Consider the following 23,899-nt stretch of genomic DNA (forward strand, 5'->3'; position numbering starts at 1 on the left):
CCAGCAGTTTTTGTTGAAGAGGCTGCTATTTCTCCATCATATATTTTTAGCTCCTTTGTCAAAGACAAGTTGGTTATAGTTATGTGGCTTCACATCTGGGTCCTCTATACTGTTCCACTGGTCTTCATGTCTGTTTTTGTGCCAGTACCATGCTGTTTTTATTGTTATTGCTTTGTAATATAGTTTGAAGTCAGGTATTGTGATACCTCCTGCATTGTTCTTTTGACTGAGTATTGCCTTGGCTATTCGTGGCCTCTTGTGTTTCCATATAAATTTCATGGTAGATTTTTCGATCTCTTTAATGAATGTCATTGGAATTTTGATGGGAATTGCATTAAACATGTAGATTACTTAGGGAGTATCGACATTTTTACTATGTTGATTCTACCAATCCATGAGCATGGGAGATCTCTCCACTTTCTATAGTCTTCCTCAATCTCTTTCTTCAGAAGTGTATAGTTTTCCTTGTAGAGGTCTTTCACATCTTTTGTTAGGTTTACACCTAGGTATTTGATTTTTTTTTGAGGCTATTGTAAATGGAATTGTTTTCATACATTCTTTTTCAGTTTGCTCATTGTTAGTGTATAGAAATGCTAATGATTTTTCTATGTTGATTTTATATCCTGCTACCTTGCTATAGCTATTGGTGATGTCTAGAAGATTCTGAGTAGAGTGTTTTGGGGCTTTAAGATATAGGATCATGTCATCTGCAAATAGGGATATTTTGACAGTTTCTTTACCTATTTGTATTCCTTTTATTCCTCCTTCTTGCCTAATTGCTCTGGCTATTAGTTCCAGTACTATGTTGAATAGGAGTGGAGATAGTGGGCATCCTTGTCTGGTTCCTGATTTTAGAGAGAGTGGTTTCAGTTTTTCTCCATTAAGTATAATGTTGGCTGTAGGTTTGTCATACATAGCTTTTATAATGTTGAGGAACTTTCCTTCTATTCCTAGTTTTCTTAGAGCTTTTACCATGAAATGGTGTTGGATCTTATCAAAGTCTTTTTCTGCATCTATTGAGATGATCAAGTGGTTTTTGTCTTTGCTTCTGTTAATGTGGTTTATTACGTTTATTGATTTTTGTATGTTGAACCACCCCTGCATTCCTGGGATGAAGCCTACTTGGTCATGCTGAATAATCTTTTTGATGTGTTCTTAAATTCGGTTTGCCACTATTTTGTTGAGGATTTTTGTGTCATGTTCATTAAGGAGATTGGCCTATAGTTCTCCTTTTTGGAGGTGTCTTTGCCTGGTTTTGGGATAAGTGTAATACTGGCTTTATAAAATGTGTTTGGCAGTTTTCCTTCCCTTTCTATTTCATGGAACAGTTTAAGGAGGGTTGGTATCAGTTCTTTAAATGTCTGATAGAATTTAGCAGAGAATCCATCAGGTCCTGGACTTTTCTTTTTGGGGAGACTCTTGGTTGCTGCTTCAATTTCATTTTGTGTTATAGGTCTATTCAGATGATTAATTTCCTCTTGGTTCAGTTTTGGATGATCATATGTATCTAGAAATCTGTCCATTTCTTTAAGATTTTCAAATTTATTTGAATATAGGTTCTCAAAGTAGTCTCTGATGATTTGCTGGACTACCATGGTGTTTGTTGTTATCTCCCCTTTTGCATTCCTGATTCTACTAATTTGGGTTTTTTCTCTCCTCATTTTAGTCAGGTTTGCCAGGGGTCTATCGATCTGGTTTATTTTTTCAAAGAACCAACTTTTTGTTTCATTAATTCTTTGTATGGTTTTTTTGGTTTCTATTTCATTGATTTCAGCTCTTATTTTTATTATTTCTCTCCTTCTATTTGTTTTGGGATTTGCTTGTTCTTGTTTTTCTAGGAGTTTGAGATGTATCATTAGGTCATTGATTTGGGATCTTTCAGTCTTTTTGATATATGCACTCATGGCTATAAACTTTCCTCTCAGGACTGCCTTTGCTGTGTCCCATAGATTCTGGTAGGTTGTGTTTTCATTTTCATTGACTTCCAGGAACTTTTTAATTTCCTCTTTTATTTCATTGATGATCCATTCTTCATTAAGTAATGAGTCATTTAGTTTCCAGCTGTTTGCATGTTTTTTGTCTCTACTTTTGTTGTTGAGTTCTAGTTTTATTGCATTGTGATCAGATAGTTTGCACGGTATAATTTCTATTTTCTTATATTTTCTGAGACTTGCTTTGTGCCCTAGGATATGATCTATTTTGGAGAAGGTTCCATGGGCTGCTGAGAAGAATGTATATTGTGTAGAGGTTGGATGAAATGTTCTGTAGACATCAACTAGGTCCATTTGATCTATTGCATATTTTAGATCTTGGATTTCTTTATTGATTTTTTGTTTGGATGACCTATATATTGATGATAATGGGGTGTTAAAGTCTCCCACAACCACTGTGTTGGCGTTTATATATGCTTTTACATTTCAGGGTATGTTTGATGAAGTTGGGTGCATTGACATTGGGTGCATACAGTTAATGATTATTATTTCCTTTTGGTCTATTTCCCCTTTTATTAGTATGGAATGTCCTTCTTTATCTCATTTGATCAATGTAGGTTTGAAGTCTACTTTGTCAGAGATAAGTATTGCTACTCCTGCCTGTTTTTGGGGGCCATTGGCTTGGTAAATCTTCTTCCAGCCTTTCATCCTAAGCCTATGCTTATTTCTGTCAGTGAGATGGGTCTCCTGTAAGCAACAAATTGTTGGATATTCCTTTTTAATCTATTTCGTCAAGCGGTGCCTTTTGATGGGTGAACTAAGTCCGTTAACATTAAGCGTTAGTACTGATAGGTATGTGGTGATTCCTGTCATTTAGTTGTCTTAGTTGTTTGAAGGTTTGATTGTGTGTACCTAAGTTGAGGTTACTCTCTACTGTCTTGCTTTTTCTTTTCCTGTGGTTTGGTGCTGCCTGCCTTTTCATGGTTAAGTTGGGTTTCACTTTCTGTGTGCAGAATCCCTTGCAGAATCTTTTGTTGTGGTGGCTTTGTGGTCACATATTGTTTTAGTTTCTGCTTATCATGGAAGACTTTTATTGCTCCATCTATTTTGAATGATAGTTTTGCTGGGTAGAGTATCCTGGGGTTGAAGTTATTTTCATTCAGTGCCCAGAAGATCTCACCCCACGCTCTTCTTGCTTTTAATGTTTCTGTTGAGAATTCTGCTGTGATTTTGATGGGTTTACCTTTGTATGTTACTTGTTTTTTCTCTCTTACAGCCTTCAATATTCTTTCCTTAGTTTCTGAACTTGTTGTTTTAATGATGATATGTCGTGGGGTAGTTCTGTTTTGATCTGGTCTGTTTGGTGTCCTGGAGGCCTCTTGCATCTGTATGGGAATATCTGTCTCTAGATTTGGGAAATTTTCCGTTATTATTTTGTTGAATATATTATGCATTCCCTTCACTTGCACCTCTTCCTTCTTCGATGCCCATGATTCTCAAGTTTGGTCTTTTGATGGAGTCAGTGAGTGCTTGCATTTTCTTTTCACAGGTCTTGTGTTGTTTAATTCATAGTTCTTCATTTTTTCCTTAATTACCATTTCATGTTCAAGTTCTGAGATTCTGTCTTCTGTTTGTTCTGTTCTGCTGGATTGGCCTTCCATTTTGTTTTGCAGTTCTGTTTTGTTCTTTTTTCTGAGGTTTTCCATATCCTAGCTGGTTTCCTCTTTAATGTTGTCTATTTTTGTCCTGAGTTCATTTATGTGTTTATTCATCGTGTTCTCTCTTTCACTTTGGTGTTTATACAGTGCTTCTATGGTTTCCTTTATTTCTTCTTTTGCTTTTTCAAATTCTCTATTTTTGTTCTTTGGAATTTCTTGAGTGTCTCCTGTGCATTTTGGTTGACCCTATCCAGTATCATCTCTATAAAATTCTCATTGAGTACCTGTAGTATGTCTTCTTTTAAATTATTCTTGTGGGCTTCATTGGGTCTTTTGGCATAGTTTATCTTCATTTTTTTGGAGTCTGGATCTGAGTATCTGTTTTCTTCATTCCCTTCTGGTTCCTGTACTAATTTTTTGCTGTGGGGAAACTGGTTTCCATGTTTTTTCTGTCTTCCCGTCATTGTCTTTGGTGTTGTTACTGTCCCTGTACTGTGTGCAATTAAGGATTTTCTAGCTTGTAATAATAGCAATGGTAATATTTAGAATGGAAGGGTGAGCTGAGATGGAAAGCAAGAAGTTAAAGAAAAGGGGAAAACAACTACACAGATAAGAGGGAGAAAGCAGAATAAGGTTTCAGACAAGAAAGTTTCAAAGGTATAAACAGGGAGCGTTAGTGTACTAATTGACAGTAAGCTGAACAGACATTAGAGGGACAGAGATAGGATTGAAAATCAAAAATAAAAAAAAAATTAAGTTAGGAATAAAAATAAAAAAGTAAGTAAATGAAAGAAATATCTATATATTAAAAATGAATTAAAATAAAATGGAAAATAGAAAATTAAAAAAAAAACCAAAAAACCCTCCAAGTTCTAATGCAGTGAAGTTTCCATCTTAATAATTTGGGTGTCCATCTCAGTCTCCATTCCTGGAGATGGTGCCTCAGATGTTGTTCTGTAGTTGTCTCATCAAAGGGGATGCATAAGTAGAACAAAACAATACACACACACACACACAAAAAAAACCCACCTAGTGTCCCAAGTTCAAATGCAATACAGTTTCAGTCAGTTTTTCCACTTGCAGGTGTAATTCGGTTGTTCTCTCATCAAAGGTAGTGAGAAAAAGAAAAAAAGAGTTTGGAGACAGTTCTGAGAATGGTATCTGCAGCTGTGGCTTGCCTGCCCACTGCTGTCAGCCTGCTGTTGCTGGAGGTGTTATTTATGCAGATCTCTGGGGTGAGCTTAGCACTCAACTGGCCCTGCAGGCTTTGTTTGTTCAGAGTTCTCCTGTGCAGGAGCCTCTGCTACAGTCTTTCCCCTTTCCAAGCACTGGGAAAGGTGACACTGCACCCGCGTTGTCAGGCCTGCATGTTTATTTACCATTCATGTGGGAGGTGGGTCTTCCCCACTCTCCTGTGGTGTTTACCTCCCATTGCCACTTTCATAAGCTTTCCTGCTCCTGATTACTGGGCGGTGCTGCTGCTCCTGACAGCCACCATGTTTGTTTGCAGTTCACGTGGGAAGTGGGTCTTCCCTCCTCTCCTGTGAAGTTTTCCTCCCTCTGCCACTCTCACAAGCTTCCCTGCTCCTGGTTGCTGGGCGCATGCCCTGCCCCCGCTCCAGCCAGAGGCTCTCCGGCCCGCCCGGCTTGTTTATTTACAGTCCTGGGAAGGATTCCTTTCCCCCAGTCTTCAGCGCTCAGGGTGCCCCACCCTCTTTCCTGCGTGTCTTATTTGTTCTTATTGCTTATTACTCAGTTTCTCTTTTTTCCCCGGGTGGAGGTCAGTCTGTCCAGGGGGCTATGCTGCTCTGGCCCAGGCTTCTCTGTGGGAGTACCACAGTACCACAAAGCTCACCTGGTCTTTCCAAGCTGTCTTGGCGCCAGTGACTGGCAGCCCGGGGTCCTCCTTGTTTCTCTGTTTAATGTGAAGTGGAGATTCTCTGCTTTGGCTGGAGGTGTGGAGGGGTCAAAGTTATGCCTTTTCTCAGTGATTATGCCTGCAAAGTGTGTCTGCAGCGTCTCTCCAAGATTTCACTATAGGAGGCTCACTTTCTGCTTCCTCCCTCTAGCCACCATCTTGGAATCTCCTATTCTTTTGTATTGACAGACGTTTTCTCTTTCTCTTTGGGAGCTCTTATTATCTGAGGCATTCTGAAATTTTGTATTTGTATTGATACAGATTCCATTATTGTTCTTGTCCCTTGGTTGTCCCTTTCAAACTGTAGACACTTATCTTTGAGCTGCTCCACCAGCTCTCTAGAGAGATCTTTTAAAACCTTTCTTTTCATATTTTGTTTCCTTTGTTTTTTATTTTATTTTCTTGGTAATTTTTCAGTTTTAACCCTCAACTATTTGATAATTTCTATATATTATTTATTTATTTTTTGCAACTTGGGCTTGAACTCATGGCATATGCCTTCAGCCACTCCATCAGTCCTTTTTTGATGGGTTTTTTTGAGATAGGGTCTTGCAAACTATTTGCCCAGGCTGGCTTTGAACCCTGATCCCCCTGATCTCTGCCTCCTGAGTAGCCAGGATTACAGACATGAGCCACTGGCACCCAGCCTGCTTCTACTTTTGAGGCAGGTTCTCTCTATGTAGTCCAGATGGCCTTGAGCTTGGAATCCTCCTGCTCAGCTTCCTGGGTGCTGGGATTATTGGTGTGGCCACCACACCCAGATTTTTTTGTCTTCTGACCATTGCATAACCTGAACTATTATTTTACTAATGTAATCTTTTCTTAATGAAGGTATTGATTATACTTTATTTGAAGCTGTTTCAACTGTTGCTTTCTGTATCTTTCTTTTTTCAGCTTCCTGTTTTTTATGGTTTTATTTGATGTTGGAGGAAGGTTGAGCAAGAAAGGATTAACTCAGCAGGTCTGGGTCCCCAAACCTGCACATTTTGAAGATCATAAACTGAGCTTTTGGGCTATTCTTCCTGATAAGATTAATTTGGTATGTGTGAGTCCTCGAGTCACACTATACCAGTTTGACCAGATTAAGCCAACCATGTGTTTTTGTTTTGGAGAAGGGGGATGCTGTCTATGTAGCTGAGGTTCCTCTTGTATGTGCTACTTGCCTGCATAACTGACTCTCCAGGAAGATCCCTGAACCTTACCTATCAGGGGTGCTTTCTTGGTTGGCAACATTTTGATTGTGTCACTTATCATGGTTGAAGAAATTGAGGGCATCCCTATGTGACTGCACTGGGAGGGGACACTGAAGCTTGTGTCTAATTTCTGTTGGACTTTGCTCCGTGTTTCTTTTCTCTTTGCTGATTGTAACTTGTATCCTTTCATTGTAATAAAACATAATGGAGAGTTTTTCTGAGTCCTGTGAGTCCTGCTAGTGAATCATCAAGCCTGAGGATATTTTGGGAACCCCCAGCACAGAAAGTGTTCCTAACTGACACTTGATGTTTTATGTAAGGGACTAAATGCATATTGGATTCACAGAATATGAAGACAAAATTGTTCATTTCATAGCAGAATGGAGCTTCTCAAAGTGCTGTTCAAGGATTCCTGAGGCCTCCGAGAGCCTTACAGGGAGTTCATGAGTCAAAACGATTTTCATGTTAATTTCAAGATTTTATTTGTCCTTTTCACTGTATTAACATTTGCACTGATGGTACAAAACAGTGATGGGTCAAACTGCTGAGGCCTTTGATGTGAATAAAGAAAATGTCCTAAGCTATACCAGTATTCTTTATCACCATGCACTGTTCTAAAAAAAGAAGTTAGTTTCCCTTGAGACTGAACTTATAAAGCTGTAAAACTTGTGAATTAAGTACACATCTTTTAATATTTTATGTGAGAAAATGGGAAAGATGCTTATAGCATTTCCTTTGCATACAGACATACAGTGACCATCTCAAGGAAAAGTATGATTGTTTGAGTTGAGAACTGGAGTCATCACTTTTTCTCATGGAAACCATCTTTATGTGAAAGCATTGTTCATGGCACTGGTACAGCCTGTGATCAGAAGAATTCCAAATTCTTCATATCCCTCCAGAAAGAATTCATGGCAGGACATGTCAGTGTAAAGGGAGTTTATTAAAAGTTAGGAAAGGGAAATACAAAGGGAAGCATGGTGGGGTCCAGGTGGAGTTCGTCCACCCAGAGAGCTGTGTTTTTGCCCTTTAGGCACTTTTAAAATCTATGATAACCTATGGGAAGGGGTGGACCAGTTGATTCTCATTCAATAATCAGTGAGTGGGGAGGGGCGTGGGTGGTTCCTGCCCAGGTGAGGGTGGTCTGGGCCATCCCCAAGGCAACCTACATGAGCCCCAAACTTTTCCTACTTCTAGCCTGTCTCAGCATGATTGACAGACAAACTATAGTTGTGTATTTGGAAGAAATTTTCTTGAAAATGAATGAACAGTCTGTCACTTAAGGAAAACAACTGATAATATTTACTTCCACTGAGGTAACTCAAGCTTTAAACAAAAATCAGTAGTTTGGAAAAATTTGAATTGGCCATGGGAACTTGATAGCTTCCCAATACTCACAGAATTTTCTGATAATATTAACAAGTTAATTTTTTTGGATATTATATAATGAAGTTTGTTAACACTTGGAAGATCTGTATAACTCTGAACAAAGTCTCTCCAAATGATAAATTGATGATGTTACACCATCATGCATGGATTAAAGAATATATTCCAAGTATGAGACAGAGCAACAGACTTTAATGTCACAGAGTATAAAAGCTCATTGATTGGTCTGGTGTCAGATTCTGCATTGCAATTAATTTTTAAGAAATGACTGCTTTTCAGTTTATGGTGTAGTTCCAGTCTGCAATGACCTGAAAAGGGTACTAAAATACTTTTCCTTTTTGCAACTATTAACTGCTATGAGGATGTATTTTCTCCATAAACTTCAGCCAGAGCAACATGTCACACTGGGTTGAACACAGAAGCAGATGTGAGAATCCAGCTGTCTTTTATTAAGACAGACATTAAAGAGATTACAAAAAGTACCACTCTTCCATTATATCTTTTCTGTTATGGAAATACAATTATTTTTCATAAAATATTTTATTAAGTTATATACTGTGTTTGTTATTGTTATTTTGAAATGAATTAATAAATATATATATTTTTTATTATTCATATGTGCATACAAGGCTTGGGTCATTTCTCCCCCCTGCCCCTACCCCCTCCCTTACCACCCACTCCGCCCCCTCCCTCTCCCCCCAACCCCCTCAATACCCAGCAGAAACTATTTTGCCCTTATTTCTAATTTTGTGTAGAGAGAGTATAAGCAATAATAGGAAGGAACAAGGGTTTTTGCTGGTTGAGATAAGGATAGCTATACAGGGAGTTGACTCACATTAATTTCCTGTGCATGTGTGTTACCTTCTAGGTTAATTCTTTTTGATCTAACCTTTTCTCTAGTTCCTGGTCCCCATTTCCTATTGGCCTCAGTTGCTTTTAAGGTATCTGCTTTAGTTTCTCTGCGTTAAGGGCAACAAATGCTAGCTAGTTTTTTAGGTGTCTTACCTATCCTCACCCCTCCCTTGTGTGCTCTCGCTTTTATCATGTGCTCAAAGTCGAATCCCATTGTTGTGTTTGCCCTTGATTTAATGTCCACATATGAGGGAGAACATACGATTTTTGGTCTTTTGGGCCAGGCTAACCTCACTCAGAATGATGTTCTCCAATTCCATCCATTTACCAATGAATGATAACATTTCGTTCTTCTTCATGGCTGCATAAAATTCCATTGTGTATAGATACCACATTTTCTAATCCATTCTTCGGTGGTGGGGCATCTTGGCTGTTTCCATAACTTGGCTATTGTGAATAGTGGTGCAATAAACATGGGTGTGCAGGTGCCTCTGGAGTAACCTGTGTCACAGTCTTTTGGGTATATCCCCAAGAGTGGTATTGCTGGATCAAATGGTAGATCAATGTCTAGCTTTTTAAGTAGCCTCCAAATTTTTTCCAGAGTGGTTGTACTAGTCTACATTCCCACTAACAGTGTAAAAGGGTTCCTTTTTCCCCGCATCCTCGCCAACACCTGTTGGTGGTGTTGCTGATGATGGCTATTCTAACAGGGGTGAGGTGGAATGTTAGTGTGGTTTTAATTTGCATTTCCTTTATTGCTAGAGATGGTGAGCATTTTTTCATGTGTTTTTTGGCCATGTGAATTTCTTCTTTTGAGAAAGTTCTGTTTAGTTCACTTGCCCATTTCTTTATTGGTTCATTAATTTTGGGAGAATTTAGCTTTTTAAGTTCCCTATATATTCTGGTTATCAGTTCTTTGTCTGATGGGTAGCTGGCAAATATTTTCTCCCACTCTGTGGGTGTTCTCTTCAGTTTAGAGACCATTTCTTTTGATGAACAGAAGCTGTTTAGCTTTATGAGGTCCCATTTATCTATGCTATCTCTTATTTGCTGTGCTGCTGGGGTTTCGTTGAGAAAGTTCTTCCCTATACCTACTAACTCCAGAGTATTTCCTACTCTTTCCTGTATCAACTTTAGAGTTTGTGGTCTGATATTAAGATCCATGATCCATTTTGAGTTAATATTGGTATAGGGAGAAATACATGGATCTGGTTTCAGTTTTTTGCAGACTGCTAACCAGTTTCCCCAGCAGTTTTTGTTGAAGAGGCTGCTATTTCTCCATCATATATTTTTAGCTCCTTTGTCAAAGACAAGTTGGTTATAGTTGTGTGGCTTCATATCTGGGTCCTCTATTCTGTTCCACTGGTCTTCTTGTCTGTTTTTGTGCCAGTACCATGCTGTTTTTATTGTTATTGCTTTGTAATATAGTTTGAAGTCAGGTTGTGATACCTCCTGCATTGTTCTTTTGACTGAGTATTGCCTTGGCTATTCGTGGCCTCTTGTGTTTCCATATAAATTTCATGGTAGATTTTTCGATCTCTTTAATGAATGTCATTGGAATTTTGATGGGAATTGCATTAAACATGTAGATTACTTTTGGGAGTATCGACATTTTTTACTATGTTGATTCTACCAATCCATGAGTATGGGAGATCTCTCCACTTTCTATAGTCTTCCTCAATCTCTTTCTTCAGAAGTGTATAGTTTTCCTTGTAGAGGTCTTTCACATCTTTTGTTAGGTTTACACCTAGGTATTTGATTTTTTTTGAGGCTATTGTAAATGGAATTGTTTTCATACATCCTTTTTCAGTTTGCTCATTGTTAGTGTGTAGAAATGCTAATGATTTTTCTATGTTGATTTTATATCCTGCTACTTTGCTATAGCTATTGATGATGTCTAGAAGCTTCTGAGTAGAGTGTTTTGGGTCTTTAAGATATAGGATCATGTCATCTGCAAATAGGGATATTTTGACAGTTTCTTTACCTATTTGTATTCCTTTTATTCTTTCTTCTTGCCTAATTGCTCTGGTTATTAGTTCCAGTGCTATGTTGAATAGGAGTGGAGATAGTGGGCATCCTTGTCTGGTTCCTGATTTTAGAGGGAATGGTTTCAGTTTTTCTCTGTTAAGTATAATGCTGGCTATAGGTTTGTCATATATAGCTTTTATAATGTTGAGGTACTTTCCTTCTATTCCTAGTTTTTTTTAGAGCATTTATCATGAAATGATATTTGATCTTATCAAAGTCTTTTTCTGCATCTATTGAGATGACCAAGCGGTTTTTGTCTTTGCTTCTGTTAATGGTTTATTACATTTATTGATTTTCATATGTTAAACCACCCCTGCATCCCTGGGATGAAGCCTACTTGGTCGTGCTGAATAATCTTTTTGATGTGTTGTTGAATTCGGTTTGCCATTATTTTGTTGAGGATTTTTGCGTCAATGTTCATTAAGGATATTGGCCTATAGTTCTCCTTTTTGGAGGTGTCTTTGCCTGGTTTTGGGATAAGTGTAATACTGGCTTCATATACTATATTAGGCAGTTTTCCTTCCCTTTCTATTTCATGGAACAGTTTAAGGAGGGTTGGTATCAGTTCTTCTTTAAAGGTCTGATAGAATTCAGCAGAGAATCCATCAGGTCCTGGACTTTTCTTTTTGTGGAGACTCTTGATTGCTGCCTCAATTTCATTTTGTGTTATAGGTCTATTCAGATGATTAATTTCCTCTTGGTTCAGTTTTGGATGATCATATGTGTCTAGAAATCTGTCCATTTCTTTAAGATTTTCAAATTTATCTGAATATAGTTTCTCAAAGTAGTCTCTGATGATTTGCTGGACTACCATGGTGTTTGTTGTTATCTCCCCTTTTGCATTCCTAATTCTACTAATTTGGGTTTTTGCAAACCATTATTTTGAACAATTAATGTACACTCATAAAAAAGGAAACTAAAAGTAAATCATTCTATGTTATCTAATGAGGCCTAGAGAGACTAGGTAAATGCATTTGGGCTGTACATGCCAGGTATAACTAGAAGTTTTCCATGAGTTTCTTCTGATACTTTTAAGTGGCTTAATTGATGGCAGGTAACATTTTAGTCACTTGTATTCTCAAGGGATGAGTCTCTTCCAAATGACTATCACTTATCTGAGAATTTTAGAATTAGCCAATGATAAGGATGAATTTTTGATTTAGCCCTAGAACTTGGAGGAATTTGGAATGTCATCCATTTGCGGGAGAGGGGAGAAATTATACTTCATATTTTGCTCTACTGTGCTAGTGTGTTGAGGCTGACACAATTGTCCGTTTGAGCTGTGTGATTTCTGTTTACATACTGTCTCGTGATGCTTCCCCACCTTTTCCCTTGTTTGATGTTAATGATGCTTTCACTTAGGTTGTCTGTGTGGGAACCACAGTTTTTCTTGGAAAACTACAAGGAAACATGGATCAGGGGAAGCTGGAGCCCAGCTGCAGCAGCACAGGGCGGGCACTGCCGGGCCATGGCTCCAAGTAATGGAAGGAAGCTGAAATACATTTAGCAAAGTCTGTGCCTGAAGAGAATAGTTTCTGAATTCTCAGAAATAATAAGAATTAAAACAGAAAACTTGATATCCAGAATTCACAATATTAAAACCATTACAAAGATGAACTATTATTCAAAGCATATTGATGCATTATTGGCGACATAAGTCTCAGAATTTGTGATGCAATTGGGATTCAGATATTTTCCACAAACTAGATTTTTCTTTTCTTCACATGAATACAATTACTAGGATATTTTACTAATAGATATGGGTCTTTTAAAATAATGAAGAATAAGAGATGACAAATAAAATCTAAATTGACAGGATAGGCCAAATGAACAGAATTATATTAGACAGAAGCAAGAAAATGACCATTTTAGGCAGCGTGCCCACTGGGCTGTAATTAGGTCTAATGCTGTTAAGATTTTTTGTATGGTGCTGGTGGTCAGTGAAAGTTTAAAACACAATCAGAAACATATTCTGCAATAATAAAATTTACTTTTGCTGAGCAGAGACTTGAATGTATAAATTATTGCCCAATAACTAAAAAAATACTTCCCCCAAACAATCTCCCTCAACAATACTTTGCAATTTCTTGATAACATGGTAAAGTCTACCTACTATTAAGAAATGCATTTCTTGAAAATTCACTGAATATTGGATAAACCATGGATTAGTGCTCATGATAAAAGAAGGGAAAATACTGAGCAATAAAGGAAGGAGGGAATCATAGATAAGTAGCACGTGGAGTCATAAGGGCATAAGTTAACAAAGTCTGGTGCACTAAATCCTGGATTAGAAATTTAACAATTTCTTTCTTCTACCAGCTTCCTTTTTCCAGAAAGTTCTAAAGTTGACAGAAGGAGGGAGGGGGAAGAGAGAGAATGAAAGTAAGAGAGAGCAAATAATATAATGCTAAAGAGAAGGATGCAAAACAAAGACTTGAATACTAAGAGGGAGCAAGAGATAATATTAATTAAAAAAAAAACTAAATAACTAAGACCAAAGGAGGGCCTCAGGTTTGAGTCTAAGGTTCTCATAGTCATTCAGAAAAGAGGTGTTGGGGACGAGGTACATATAACACACAAACATATTGTGGCTGTAAGGATGCAGAACTATCCTTGAGGTTAGAGACAGGGAGATGTTTCCTGAAATCTTAACAGACATAGAATCAGACCTCTTCTATGTTTCAAAGATATGTTTCTGAGGGTTACTGATTGTGTAAGCCTCAACATAGGTCGATAACTTCACACACAACAAATTAGCAAAATCATCCAACCAGGGTCTGTTACACTGTGGACCAGGTATGTAGCTGGATGGAGGGACCTCAATTTGCTTCTGATGCAAAAGTGCTCTGGACAGGAGCAAGTTGAGAGACAAAAAGTGACTAACTGCAGCTACTTATACAGAGAAGGAAGTGGCTTTCTGCATAAAAGCAGGAGAAATGGTAAAGCCTGAGGCTCATTATATAGATTTAAGCAGCTCATAACTACTTCTTTCTCTAGCCATCACGTAGTTGCACATGTGGACTTTCATAGGTTCTTTATTCTCTAGATGAGTGGGTATTTTATGTAAGTACACTCATAGAGTCTGGATAAAACATAAATATGCTTTTATGATCCTCTCTGTCCTTCTAAGACACAGTGAGGTGCACTCAGAGCCACCCGCTTTACAAGACTTCAGAAGACGTCGTTTGAATGGAATTTTATGCGAATGTCAAGGGTGTCTGGAACTGTGCTACTAGAGTTACTAGGAGGATTGTTTTGACAAAAAGTGGATTTAAGTGTTAATTTTCTCCATTTCTAGCAAGATAAAGTGCACTGTGATTCGAGAGAGAGGATGATGGTGCTGTCTCAAGTAAATTGAGCCCTTTTTCAATCAGGAAAAGAGGCAGCTATTACATAAGTAGGTGGTAGAGACACGAAAGCAGCACAGAGAGGTGGAGGCTCACCTACTATATCCCTACTATACACTCTGTTGGACCCTCCAGTAAATGTTATTCTCAAAAAGTTAAAAACATAATCAATACAAATATAGGCACTGTCAATGATTTCATTCAACTCTTCAATTAATGTAGGAACCACTAAGATGGAAGGCATTTGAGAAACTGGGCATTTATAGGAAATTCAATAAGAGAAACTGGTTAATGGCCTAAAAGGCAATAGACTATAACATATAGAGTTATTTTTCCTACTTAATAAAAATCATTTGGATGAAATTTACTAATACTCTTTTTACAGAATCAATTGGTTGTAGTACTTACTCCTATCAGAGAGGCTAGACATCCTTATTTCAGTAAAGGTGATACAGGGTTGGGCTGCTATTGAATTTTTAATATTAATTTTTATTAATTTATCCTGAAAGCATGCATAATGTATTCTGGATCAGAGAGAGATTTCTTAAGCACATCAACCACCTTGCCCCAGACTTTACCTCTGGGGTGACTTGATAAAAGCCAGGCCAAATGTTCTACCTGAGTGGCTAGACACCCTATCAGTAAGGGACAAAGAAGAAGATTTTTCTCTACTTGTAATAGAAAAGAAGACATCTGTGCTTTTCTCCCACAAGTGTCTCTTTGTAAATCTAATGAACCTGAATCATTGCTTTAATCATTTGATTTTTAAATAAACTGTCCCCAGGAGCCAGAATACCCTATATGTCTTTTTTTTTGCACCAAGAGATGTATTCAAGCTCTGAGGCTTATTCCACCTTGAAAGTTAGGACAGCAACAATTTGGTCCTGCCATGGTTATTGCTCTGTGGCTCTATTGTGGTCCTCTTGGATGAGAGAAATTGGCTCTACTATTAAAGAAACAAATGATGCAATCATTATGGTAAGAGAAAAAAGTTTCTAGGAGAAATGAAAAGCATTTTATGTAAGAGTTTTCTATCTCTATATTGCATGTTTTCTGACTCTGGAGGCTACAGTTTTATCAAAATCAAATACTATAGGCCAGTGATTCGCAAGATGTGCCTGGGCCTGGAGCATCAGTTTTTAGAAGTACAAACCTTCAGGCATTACATCAGATTTACTGAATTAAAAGTTCTAGGGCGGGGTGCAGCAGTCTGTTTAGTATGCCCTCCAGGTGACTCTGATGGAGGCTGCAGTTTGGGAATGAGTGCTGTAGACTATGCATTCATGTGCTAGCCAGAGCATTTCTCTTTATTTCCTACAGTTCTCTCTGCTCTTTACCATGTATTAATTGTCAATTTTTTACCAACTAACAAAGTATCTGCTGCTATGAGAAGGTCTCCTCTTATGAAAGTGGAATCGATAGTAATCAGAAAGAGTAAACTTACAGGAAAGAAGCATTTTAGGATAATGAGGAGATTGCAGAGTCCCTTTTCTGAAGGAGTATAAGAATTAGATAAACCACCAACTCTTTTGGGCAATTTACATATGAACATCTGAACAGCAGGGGCCTGGACCAAATGTTTGTATACTTCCTCAGTTTCCTCAAGGAAAGTAGTGTTTGGGGGAACAAATAATAATGTCCTGATTGAATGGTAACTGAGAAGAAGTATGCTTTATTAGAAGCACCATGCAGAGAGAAGACATTCAGCATATTTTATTCTATATTGTGTATTGGATCACCAGTACACTTAGGGAACAATAATGACTCTTTTTATATGTTTCATAGATTTTTTAAATGTTTTAATTGGCTGGAATTTTGGTGTTATCTATTTCTCTTGATACCAGAATTGTTTAAAGTATTCTGTAGGGTCTGTCACTTGCTTTCTGATACACTCACAAGGGGGATATCAACATTTTCTTTATCTGTAAACAGTGTGCTGTCTTACACAAAAGTGATTCAATCTTATCAGTGAGAACCCTAAGGACTTAAGAGAAATGACTCGTTTGCTCAGGTAATCTGTCCTTCTGGGAAATGAGGAAATGATATCAGATCACATAAAATTCCATTTCTAAAATCCCCTAAATGATCTCTTGAAATTCTATTCCAGTCTTATGAATCTAAGTGAATAGAACATCTGGGATTGATTATAAACATTTCCAAAATTCTTGTTATAATTCCATGAACATAAATCTGATTTGCTTGGCTTTCATAACAAAGATCAGAAGAATTAATCTACAGCAGAGAAGAAATACATAGTAAGGAAAATATAATTATTAGCACATGCATTTCAGTACTGTGGCATTGATGTTGACCCAAATGCAAGTGTGACATATAAAATGTGACAAAGAGACCAAAATTTAGCTAACAGCATGCTTCTTAAAATTAAAGAGGGAATAATCCAGGTTAGTAGAAATACTAACACATGAACCATAACCATTTATGGCTTCAGAAATAGAGCATGTTTGTGTGTTTCTGTATCACTCATTTTCATAAAGTAGAATTGTTTTTATGGACTGCAGAATTACCCTCTGCAGTGCTATACTCCTTGTTGCTTCTGAGATTGGTTTGGAAGAAGCAGTCATTACTTTTAAAATTGTCAGTGTTTATCTAGGTTTCTGTGGCCATTTTGTTGTAGGCGTCAAGTAATGTTTCACGTATCAATATTCAACTACGAGCAAGGTACTCAAATCCTTCGTTTTACCCCTTTCTCCTCCTCTTCCTTTTCTTTTCCTCCTCCTCTTTCTTCTTCCTCCTCCTTTTTCTTCCTTTTTCTCCTTCTTCCTCCTTCCTTCTTCCTTCTCTTCCTCCTCCTTCTTCCTTCTTCTTCATCAGGGTCTTACCATGTTGCCCAGGCTGTCTTCAAACTCCTGGGCTCGATCGATCCTCCTGCTTCAGCTTCCCTGGCAGTTGGAGCCCCTAGTACAAGCCACCACGTCTGGCACTAACAGGAATGTCATAACTACCAAGACCAAGTTTCAGGCTGGATGAGTTTAGGAAGAGTAGTCAGAAGTCCCTACTGGTAAACTGCTGAATCACTGATTCTTAACTTCCTTATAAAGAACAGAGAACAGAAGCCTTCATCATTATAATATAATAATGAATAACATAAGCTATTAATGGAACACAGTATATAATGACTATGATTGTTGGAAAGCACTATAGAATGGTACAGGCTATGTCCAGACTTCCTGACAGTATGACTTTGGCCAAAAATCTCCAACTCTCAGGCCTGGTGTGGTAGTGGAGATCTGCAATCCAACATCTTGAAGGCTGAGACTATAGGATCTCTGGAGCCCACTCCAGGCTATATGGTGAGACATTTTCTGAAAAAAGAAGCTTCAGTTTTCCATGTTTTGTGTCCCTTACCTGTAAAATGAGGCCAACATCTGCCTCAGGAACATAGTAATCAATTAACTACACAAAACAATGTAATCTGTGCCAGACACAGTGACAAATGCTTGTCACACTACCTCTTACCTAAGTCTGCCTGGCTGGGAGTGTGGTACTCCCCCATCCCCCCCCCACAGAAATAGGAAGCCCTTTCCAGAACCATCCTTCCTTTATATATGATAGTTACACCAAGAAGCAGGAACTCAGAGCTAGGTATCTGCTGTGTTCTCCAAGCACCTGCAGGTGGTTTTAAGGGCAAAGGATGTCCCATAGCTGTAGGATTGTGTATACAGCCTTCTAACTCCATCAGACACACACCTTTAAGGCATCTGCCAGCCCTTAAAACAAGAGGGAAAGTGAGAGCTTTCTCTAACCATGGCAGATACTTCATATTAAAATACTGGGAGATGAGGGAGCCCTGACTGCACTCCATTTTAAGGTTAAATTACAGCATCTCTCCTTTGGGTGGATGGCAGTGGCCTCCATTTTGGTAAATCCTCAGCTTCTTGTCACTGTGACACGAGACACACTTCCACGTGTTCCCCAAAGTTGACTGATGTCACACAAGGTACAAATTTCACTAAAACCTGGCCCCAAGAGCCCCTTACCCACCTGAGATCAAGGAAGTGAGGTCAAACTTTTTTTTGTTTTTATTTTTTGGAGTCTTTGATTAGAGCAGATTTACTTAAGCTAGATTTTATTAAAGCAGAAGTGATTTTAAAGTGATAGTACTCCCAAAGATACCGAGGGTGGGCAGTCATATGCCCTGAACCCCACGTCTGGGACACTTTTATAGATAGGGTTAATGATTATGCTAAGAATAAATACGTAATTGTGGACTTTTTAAAGAAATGGGAGGGCATTTCCAAGAATGGGGAGTGGTTTATCTAATAAAATTTATTCAGAACCAAGATGGCGATTTGAAGGCAGGTACATGCATGAAACCACAACTCTAAGTTATAAATGAGGCCTCTGGCTAACCTCTAGAGTTTGGGAATTCCCTGTTGGGGTCGTTGCTGAGGACTGTTGCTGCTATGCCAAGAAGTAAGTGAAGTCTAACTTTAAAGATCTTTTCCTGGGCTGGAAACTCCTACCATCATTCCTCACCCAGAGAAGAAAACAAAGTCGAATTTTAGTCAGCCTCAGACTAAAGACAGCTGTGATTTCCTGTGCCCCCATGACAGACTCCCCTTACTCCAAAATAGTTTCACTTTCTTTAATTGTCCACCTGAAGTTTCACAGCACATGCCAGCAAAGGGAATGGAGGACATAACTTTGCTTTTGCCTGGATCCCACCTGACCCCACGTTTCTACTTTATAGGATAGTCATCTACGTGATGACTATCAGTTGTCATTTTTTAATTCTATCCATTTTTCAATTCTGGTACCTGTTTTCTTTTGATTTTAAGACTTCAACATATCAAGTTTTGGAGAATGACTTCTGCTGTGTGTTTTGTTGTTATTCTTGTTTGGTGTAACGGATCTACAGTACAAGAAAAGAGTAAGTGTTGGGATATTCTTCACCTAATTCTCTGATTAAGGAAGAATTGTCTGGTCATACTCTTTCAAGACACACAGTCAGTTGAAAACATTTTTGCTTAACATGACCCTGCTGGTCTGATGTATGCTTGGTGTGGCCTGGGGCTTTCCCTATAAACAGATTTGTCCATACTATGTCCAAAGGGGAAATCGAGCTAGAGTGGGCAGAACTTTGGATTGTATACTTGTCACTGCTGTGATGTGACTTTCTTCCTATGCTCCTCAATCTGACCCAGATCTATTCCAAAGGGCTCTGGCATTCTCCCTTGAATGTTTTCCTTTTGAGTATGGAATCTTTTCTGGTTTGGTGATGATCCACTCACTTCCTGTGTGTATGGCAGGGAGTGGTGTCTCCCCTTTACATGAGCCTGGCTGAAGACCCAGATGCAAGTCTTTCCTTCCTTCCCTCCTTTTTTTTGTACCCATAGACAGAATACAGGATCTTCTTATTTTAGTGATTTACTTTTTTTATTTTTTGGCAGTGTTGGGGATTGAACCAAGGGCCTCGCCCATACTAGGCAAATGTTCTATCACTGAACTACACCCCCTACACCCTTTAGTGATTTAAAAAATAATGATTAAAAGGGATAAGAAGATGAAATTCTAAGAAGTTAGAAGTTAAGAAATCTAACAATTTCCTAGTCCTAAATTTCCTCATTGTCCACCTTGAAACCCAGGTCCATAGTGGCAAAAGTTTGATGATATGTCTTATTGGCTATGAACTCAGAAAACAATCCTAATGCAGCCAGGGAATGAAGGATTACTGACTATGTAGTACATTTTACTGAAAACAAACTCAGCAAAAGGTGGAGAGGACACAAAGTTGATTATAAAATTGGTTTCTAAAATTTAACTGAAATCTCCATGTAGGGTTTTCTTTACATAGCCTACCAAGTTGAAAACAAATTTCCATTTCTTTACTGAAACAGAACAGTAGGTAATCTTGCCTTGCAGATAGAAAAAAGGGCTGAGGTGGTGGCTAGAGGTATCTTTGTAGATTTCAGTACCATCATAACTAAGATTTACAAATATCACATTCCATGCTATGTTGAGAAAAGTAGGCTGGTTGTCTTCTGGTCTCCTTTCTTGTCTTCCTTACTTGTACAATTTGTGTACATGAATACTGCAACTATCTTTTCTTCTCCAGCTAGAACATTTCCATTGAATTCTGGAAATGTATTTCTCTGTGACTGCCTGACACTGAGCAATATGTCCTAATCCTAATATTGTGCTCTACTTAGGAAAGAAACTAACTATAAAGCTAACTATAGTATAGAACCATCCATATTTTATGGTTCTAATGTTTTATTTTTGCCAGTAGAAATGTACTTGGTGGTTAATTTTATATCATGCTGCAAACCAAGAGATTGTGTCTGACAGCTTTAAATAGTGAAAATGAGTATTTTTAAATCATCCCAGTAACTGTTGGTATGAATCAAATAGTTTTGGGCTAGAAAAGGATAGTGAGTGAAATCTACTCTATTCTGTAATTTTGTTGTAACTATCTGCTCCTGACATGAAAAATGGGCACTAAATCTGAAAGGAGGCCTTTTCCTCACCAGTGATAGATGGAAGGGTGAGGGGAGATTTCTTGCATTTATGTTTTCTTAGCTTCCCAGAGCACTAGGCTCTCCAGAATGGGGAAGTAGGAAGAGGCAGGAAAGACCTGAGTTTGACTTCCTGTGCTGGGAATAACACTGGAACCTACCTTCCAGGGTTATTGTCAGAATTAAGAGAGAAATGCACAGATCTGAACATGGTATTCTCAAATGCTATGGCCATTGTTATTATCTGCTATGTCTCTGGGCAACCTGTATAAATTTTCACAGTCTCAGGTTTCTCCTTTGTAAGATTTAGAATATATAAGTCCTTACTTCATGGTTGTTAAGGAATAAGGCTAGAGAGCACATACTGGGTATAGACTGAGTCTCTTCTCATGGTGTGTTAATTCTCTTCCCCCCAGGAGCCAGAGGGTACAGCTTTTCTGTGTTGGATCTAGATGTGACCATGTGACTATTTTCTTGGTAGGATGCCAGCTTGATGGAACTTTATTTCATTATTTATTTTTGTCTTTCTTTCTTGAGCCCTTTCTGTCTGATCTCCCTTTTTTGCCCCACTATTTTGGGAAGATTCTGTAGTTTTCTGATCCTATTCAAGAATTATAGACAGTGGTATTTTCAGATGTCAGAAACTTCAGACTTATCTAAGCACCAACCTCTATATCTTACCCAATTGGATTTCTTTTTCTTTCCCAACTCTGTCCTGATTTAGGCTTGGAAGGATACCCATAGTAGGGAAGGAAGCATAGTTTGTTCTTTCATGATTCCTCCTGGATTCTTCATCTCTTCATTCCTGTCTTTGAGGGGTTCTGGTTCTCAGGAAGAGAGCGCAGGAGAGCTGGTGTATGCCCTTGCACAACAGCTGCCCAAGTGCTCTTCTCTCAGGCTATTTGGCCAGTTCTTAGGGAGCCTCGCTGCAAGGAACCTGCATCCTTCAGTTCCTTGATGCAGGCATTGTCTCTCTGATTGTTGCTTTTGTCTCTCTCTCAGGTCTGACCTTTGTGGTCAGTCTTTCTGAGGGAGCTGGTTCCCCTGAAAGCAATACTATGACCTGCCACTTGTGCCTGTGTTCCTTATCCACTGCAGGACCCTTCTCATCCACCATCAGGGCCATCTGACTTCTTCAGGTAAACAGGATTCCCTAGTTTTGGAGGATCAGATTCTCCAAACATCTCTTTGCTTCATCCTCTGTTGTAGGCCTGTGGTGGGGTTCTACTTAAGTTTTCTTTGACTACTTCAAGGCACCCAGTTTTCCAGAGATATGCACAACATACATGTATGAACATCCCAGAAACAATGTTTAAGAAGGTGAACAATAGTGTACAACCTAAATAGCCCTCCATTGGTGACTATATAACCACTTTATGGATATAATGCAGTCTATGAGAATAAGATGGAACTATTTACTTATGCACATTTCCAAAAATACATTTTATGTGCACACATCTGCATAATATATACAATATGGGACCCCTAAAGTATCATATATTCTCACAAGTACTTATATGTACACAGAAAAACATTTAGAAGGCTACCAGGTAAACCCTCAACTTAGGACAGCAAGTGGAAATTGGTAGTAATGAAGGCTTTTTGTTTTTTGTTGTATTCTTTTATCTTGGTTAGATCTATCTGTTGAGGACTTAAGAGAACAAATTCAGTTTTATTTTATTTTTATGAGGAAAGGAAAAAAAAACCCTAGCTATATCTAAAACCAGTATTCACAAGACATATAAATAAAAAGGTGATTATTTTAGACACATGGCACACATCTTAAATTTTTTAAGCTATAAATTCTGATTCTTAAGAGCCTGTTTAAATAGCATTAATTATTTGAGAGGGAGTAGAAAAGTAAACAAATTTACAGCTTCTCTGAGGACTCATGCCGAGGGAGATCAGTACAAGGCATGCTCTGGAGTTGGGCAGAGGCATAAGTCAGTGAAAATATAGTGCAATTAATTTTTAAAATGACTCATATTTTCAGAAACATATATTTTCCTATATACCTATGGTGTTAGATCAGAATAGCTTTTCTCTTAGACATGATGAAGTGATAAAAATAAACAGTGAACCCTACAATCTTACCATGCACTCTGACATAGCCATCATTAATTATTACCACTCCATCTTCCTTTAAAATATCTTGGTCCAGGCACCTGTGGCTCACCTGTAATCCTAGAGATCAGGAGGATAGGAGTTTGAAGCTAGCCTGTGCAAATAGTTCATGAGACCCTATCTTGAAAAACCCTATCATAAAAAAAGGGCTTCTAGAGTGGCTAAAGTGGTAAGAATACCTGCCTAAGCAAGCATGAGGCCCTGAATTCAAACCCCAGGGTCACCAAAAAAAAAAAAAAATCTTGACACAGCACTTCCCACACTCTGATTGGGTAGACAATAAATTCCTTGAGACCAGGTTCCTCTTCTTCAACATAGTAGTTTGCATATGTCCTTTGTATTTGAAAGTCAGGTTTATTAGATGTAATATCCTAGGCTCACATATGTCTTATTGAGTAACATCTTTTTCTTCTGATGTAAAGCATTTCTGTTGGAAATTTAATTACAATCCACAGTTTTTCTTCCAAATTATTTTCTCCTTTACCTAGATAGGCAAATACATCTTTTCTTTATAGTTTGGCTATTATTCCATAAGAATGTATCTTTGAGCTCATCATTCTTATTATTCTCACTTATGCTGGGTAGTTTGAATTCATTCTGTTACCTTGTTTGGTTTTAATGTTTGAGGAATCCTATTATCTCTTTGTTGGATCTTTTGCTTGTCTTAAGTTTTTGTTGTTATCTTTTTTCCTCCTGTTCTTGAGGTATTATGTATTATATTTATATGCTCTTGGTGTTTCTTCTGGTTTAGTCATTTCTAATGTGACTTTTTCTTCAACGTCTTTTTTTTTTTTTAAAAAACTCAGGGCCTTACACTTGCTAGTCAGGTGCGCTTACTGCTTTAGCTATGCTACCAGTACTTTTTTTGTGATTTTTTTTTAAGATAGAACTGACCCTGAAGAGGGTGGTGAGCGGGCAGCTGCCCCTCCCCGGGCCTCCCCATGCCTGCCCCCGGGTCAGGCCTGGGGAGGTCACCACTGGGGGAG

Source organism: Castor canadensis, chromosome 6, assembly GCF_047511655.1.
Source record: "Castor canadensis chromosome 6, mCasCan1.hap1v2, whole genome shotgun sequence".
Lineage (NCBI taxonomy): Eukaryota > Metazoa > Chordata > Mammalia > Rodentia > Castoridae > Castor > Castor canadensis.